General features: G+C 44.0%; 1 protein-coding gene across 1 annotated transcript in view; it reads left to right on the forward strand.

The window, feature by feature from the left end:
* The window catches only part of LOC142771427 (uncharacterized), a 75,180-nt gene that overhangs the window by 5,315 nt on the left and 63,836 nt on the right, over positions 1-6,029 (forward strand). The gene's annotated exons all lie outside the window — the stretch shown is intronic.

Below are 6,029 nucleotides of genomic sequence, written 5' to 3' on the forward strand. Positions count from 1 at the left end.
GTGTCAGAAGCACTCGTCAAATGGCGTGGCGTTCATGGGGGGCCACGACTTCTTGATTATTATTAAGACCTTTTCGTCATCACTGCTTCATTCAGTCATCTGTTTGATACTGCTGCTCCTCGCTTAAAACAGTGATCGAGTTCGACGAAGTCACTTATGGCTTCGTCGAACTCAATCACCGTGAACAGCAGGCACCGAGGAACAATCGAAAATCCGTAAGATTGAGGTGCCATTAACAACTGTCACGAGAGAAGGTGGCACAATCACATTTTTCTTCACGCAGGCCGTCGCGAGTGGCTGAATTTGCGTGTCAAACAATGAAAGCCCTGCAGTAGATACATTAGCGAAAACACGTCATAGAGACCACGGCGCTATGAGGGAGTCGTTAAAGACCAAAAAAGTTTTTTTTTCTGGTAAACATGTCTCGGCAATAGTAGACAGAAGCGCGCTGTTCAGAGTTTTTTCGCCTGTGCATAAAATCCTTAGAATCGCATCGTGAGTGCACCGCAGTAAATTATTTTTACTTCAAAGTACCCTACAGGCCCCACATGAATGTTTAGTACGAGGGGCAATACACAAGTTAAATGTACATATTTGCATCAGATTGAAAATGTACGAAAGAAAAAAAGAAATTGCAAAACATTACGTTGAATGGAAATTATTAGTGTAGAAAGACGCACGCATGCCAACAGTTAACGAAAATGTGCGTTTTTTGGGCATGAGCAACGGAGCAGTTACAAGGCACAGTCTTCGCGTACATAGCTGCGGCAATCTTAGCAGCGAGTTCGCGGTTCAAGAGATGGACAAAATGAGGTGTAAAACCATGAAAAATAAGAAAACAATACAATTCATTGTGGCGATATACAGCGGGGTGCAGTTCCTGCGTCAATAAAGAGAAAGCAGACGTAAAGCGACATGCCTATCAGTCAGAACCAGCTTGTCTGATGTAACATATCAGAAATTTACAACGATGACATTGTCGGGCGAAAAGATCTAGAAATTCATCTTTGCGCTACGATGAGGTATCTACTCGCTGAAATTTGTGAACTGGCTTGACAACAAACGACGGAATCTATCATGGTTTGTCGCAGCAACAACTTGGTCAGGCAAACTATTCCTGAGAATAATGACACGTGGGAGTTCGGACTTATTGAATGAGTTGTTGAGCCGTATTACGGGAGTAGCCAAGATGATTGCGTGGTCTACATGAGGTTAGATAGTGTTTCTGCCAACCAGTAATGGTGATTCGGGAGGAGTGGGTAATTTCATAAAAGAATGTCATCAAGGCAATGTCGCGATGAATGCTCAAGGGTGGAAGTGAGAGTTCCTCTTTTCTATGCGATATTCTGGAGTAAGGACACTAGTTATTGGCAATGAAGCAGCTTTCTCTATTTTAAATTCTTTCCAATTTATGAAATAAGCATTGTTTATGGGGATACCAAATAGAACAGGCATATTATAGTTGAGGGCGAACCATAGTCAAGTAACATAGTTTGCGAACGCTTGACAGTGTATAGCTTTCAGGGTACTTCTCAAGAATCCTAGTGGTCTGGAAGCCTTGGCAGAGATTCCTCTGATGTGATCGAACAACAATACATTAGCTGTCGCTATAACCCTTAAGTACAGATACTGCGTTGCATTCGATAGAATGTACTGATTAATGGTGTATGAAAATTCGGATCTGCTGTACTTCCCTGTAAACGACATTACTTTACATTTTAAGACATTTAGAGCCACGAGCCATAAACTACACCAATCATTTGGGTCATTTTCGAGTGACAGGTGATCTTTGAGGTTCTCGATTTGACGGTAAATACTGCTGTCATCAGCAAATACCCTGATACATGAAGAGACATGTTGCGGAAGATCACTGATGAATATGAGGAAAAGTAATGATGCGAGTACGCTGCCTTGCGGTACACCTGAAAAATCGTAACTTAGGGAAGAAGAGAAATTGTTTACAGTTGTGTACTGCCGACGATTAGCAGCCAATTGCGAAGTCATGATTGCGTACGGGAGCCTAAGTTCAAAGCGGGAAGTTTCAATATCGGGCGACAGTGTGCGACCCAATCAAAAGCCTTCAAATTGTCCAGCAACATGCAGTCGGTTTGATAATTATTGCCGGTATTTGCAGCAAGTTCTGTGGTTTATTCAAACAACTCAGTCTCACACGAAAAGCCCTTTCAGTAGCCATGCTGATTTTTTTTAAAAAGGAGTGATTGGATCCTTGATGTCTGTAAATATTCGAAGCTATGAATTGTTCTAGCATTTTAAAACCAATAGAAGTAAACAAAATATGATAGTAAATTTTACGTAAGGTTTATTTTCCACTTTTGAATATTTGTATTATCTTCGCCAACTTCCAGTCAGATGGTATCATGCCAATTTAGATATACAGCCGGAATATGTGAATTACTGTGTTTTTAACGCCTTCGAACAGATTCCATATATACCGCATTAGGAAGATAACTTGAGTCTTTATGCCTGTAATGGACCATATGCAAAATTGCTTTGTGCTCTGGCAACACTGTGCATTTTGACCCCGCCGCCATTTTAATGTGGGCGAGCGGTCGACGGCAACGCGTTCGCTAGTACGGCCGTACGACGCCTGAACATTTACTTCACTGCGCTGAGCTACTGCGGTAGCCTCAGCAAGACGTTTCCCAGTGCCCGAACATGTGATGTGGAAACCTGTTTAGGAATTTCGCCACATATATTGAATGACACTGTAGCGGACTTAATAAACCAGGCTCCGACGTCATCCAAGCAGCAAACCAAATCTTGTGCCTTCGCCGTGGAAGCGTACACCTTGCCGTTGTCGGTTGTGACCAACGCCTGTGACACAAGGTACGTAAGCGACGTTTCTGAAAGCATGCAGTGCTTGTCCTTTTGGAGCAACGTACAAATAGTGCCGCCGATGTTAATGTCGTGCGGGCGTTCTCGGCGAGGTCGGTCATGTCACTGCGTGTTTCTTTCACTGCACGTGCTCGCGTGCATGGATAACTTGTCATTATGGTTTTGCAAGAGGAGGCTATGTTTTAGCGTTTATATTTAGCATGTCCAATCAGCCGACGTGGTCGCATAGGAACTTCGCAGCTGTTCCGGTGGTTCAGCGTGCATGCCTCGAAAGACATGGCTCGTACTATGAAAACAGTTTTTTGCGCAAACAAATTTCACGTCCGCACATATGCAATACTGGTCTAATATTAATGTGCTGCCTTTACGAGTGCGCATGCTGCTTTGTATGAAAAACGACGTACGCTAGTTTGTTCACTAAACATTTAGACTAAACGGGTCTACAAGGACAGCTAGAAAGAACGTAACTGATCCACCACAAGCGCCAACGTAAGTTAACAGCGAGACTTCTTAGAAACCTGATTCATTGGGTGCACGTTAGTTCGGAGATTTTTATTGGCATGTGGTTTTCCAACTCGTGAATAAAAACCAGTGTTTCTGATGTTGCACAAGAGGTTGTTCACATCGAAGCACTTCATGCAGGTTTTGTACTTTTGCACTGTAACGTAAGCTGCGCAGGGATATTCCCGAATGACATAGTCAGTGCTTTGTGGAGAGTAAGTTGCATAATCTTGTTGCTTTGCATAAAGCTGTCTTGGCCAGTGCCACGACAGCTTTATTCGTACTTGTGATATGGCACTCGGTAAAAAGATGGCAAGCTTGACTGTGTGCAGCTTACAAAGTTCTTTTTTTGTTGTTGTTCTTACAGTCTCGGAATTGTCTATGCACGTGCCACGTGCTACCGAAGCCAGAAGAAGAGTGGCCGGCCGTACAAAGTCTGCTTGGCTTTGAAAACTGACAGTGGAGCAGTGGCTGATTCTACTTGTGAGCGCCCCGCTGGGAGTGGTGGTGCGTGCAGCCACATTCTTGCGGCTCGGCGCGTCCTTCTTCTGCTGAAGCAGAACGGCTTCAAAGAGGCACCACCAGAGCTTTCATGCACAGAGTTGCCACAGCAATGGAGGCACCCCCGACGACAACGCATCAGGCCCATGACCATGCAGAACATGGACTGGCGGAGTCCACGTGAGGGTGGCATGGACATGTCAATGTCACACTTATTCACTTGCATTAAACACCCACGGTCCGCCTACACTGACCACGAAGCGAGTTCACCAGGCGAAGTGACACTACTCGACTGGCTGGAGCGCGTCTTCTCAACTCTAAGTATACCCCACTCGAAGTTACACCGACCGCTCATTGCATCCTCCGCTGCGTTTCTAAACGACACTTTCATAATAAAGCACCGTTTTATAAAGACCCGTGTCAGAGCACGCGTCACTGTCTGGATCGTGGGCGCGTCCCCGCCGCCGTATTCAAAGCGTTGCCAACGCCTCTGGCGCGAACGGATGGCAGACGACGTAACTCCTTCGCTAACTGCCCATCCGTCGCATTTTCCCACGTGCACGAAGCCGGAGTCCGGCTCGCATTTTCCGTCGCAGGCGGAGTGCTGTCCGAAAAGCCCAGTCACCCAAAGGTGTTGTGGTGAGCTAAGAGGAGACCGTAGACAGTAAAATTTCTCTCCCGCATCCGCCCTGCCAGACAGACAAAGGCGCGTTGCGTGTGAAAAAGCCATCAGAAGTTTATGGTCGCCCGCGCGTAGTGGTCAAGCCTCGCCAGCATAAAAATGGCGGATATGGTACCTGCTAGGTTCACTAGATGGCGCTGTTAATTTCGCATATTGCCTATTATACCGTCTAAGTGAGTGTCTATTGGTTTCATGAATTGGTGATGAAGCTCCGCTATGTTGGGTATGTAGGTACTGTTCTCTTTCGTGAATACAGAAATGAAAAGAAAATTAAATGCTGTAGGGCATTGGCTAGCTGGAATAAGAACGTTGTTACAATCGTGTAATGAGATGCCATGGTTTTTCGTGTGGCATTTATGACTTTGCGAAATTTCACATTTTTTTAGTAGTGTGGGTAAGTCAATAAAATAATACTTCTCCTTTGCCTTACTTAAAGCTGTGCAGTTAGCTCTCATGCAGGTTTTTTTTATTTAAGCCAAGAATAACTGCCCGATAACTTTGCATTTATATTTAGCCATTTCTTTCATTCCGCATTTTCTGCAGAATTTTAGTGAACCACGCATTTGATCTATCGTTGCTAATTGTAAGCAGTGGGACGTATTTGTCAACTAATGTGCAAAAACTATTTATGAAAAGTAGCCAGTTCTCTTCGACAGATCTATTGTGAAAACAGGGTAGGCGAAAATTATCAAGAAAGAGCACTAGTTGACAACTAATTCCCTAATAATTGCCTTTATTAAAGTCCCCAATGTATTTTATATGTAAACCAGCTACAGGAAGGGGTATGTTTATATCTACTTGGAGTAATTTAGGGCCACTGAATCCGTACAAGTAATCCGTTCTACGTATTGCGTCCGGAGTAGAAGTGAGGACAAGATCCAGAGTGTTCAGACCACGTGCAGGTTTCGGAAAAGTTTGGAAAAGGTTGAAATCTAGAGTTTAGGTGAGAAAATTAATTGACGGGTGACAGAATGATCTCAGCGTGTCTCAAATAATGAGCGAAAAGTTAAAGTCGCCTAACGAGTAAATTATGTCTAGTTTGCAATTTTCAGATGCCTTTTTGATACTGTCATCTAGCATATTATTGAAGGAAGAGTCGATGTCTGCCACTCGATAGCAACACATTACCAGAATTTCGGAGGAAGGGACAGTACAAGCTACGCAAACTATTTCGAGGTCATGAATTAGTGTTCATGAAAAATAATGTTATTATTTTTCTTAAGCTGACCGAAGCACCGCCTCCTCTATTCCAAGCGCGGTCAAACCAATAGATGGGGTACATGCTAGCCGAGGTAAAAATTTCATCACTGATAGCAAGATTCAGCCAAGTTTTTTGAAGCTGATAATACAAGTATACTTACATCGACATAATGCTGCGTGTGTAAGTGATTGACACAATTCGGTCATGCTATTATGGTGCTTTATTCTGCATGTGCGCGCAAGGCTGTAGCTATCTGACAGATTCGATAACCGTGTTTCTCGAAGAGTC

This window comes from Rhipicephalus microplus, chromosome 9, assembly GCF_043290135.1.
Source record: "Rhipicephalus microplus isolate Deutch F79 chromosome 9, USDA_Rmic, whole genome shotgun sequence".
Lineage (NCBI taxonomy): Eukaryota > Metazoa > Arthropoda > Arachnida > Ixodida > Ixodidae > Rhipicephalus > Rhipicephalus microplus.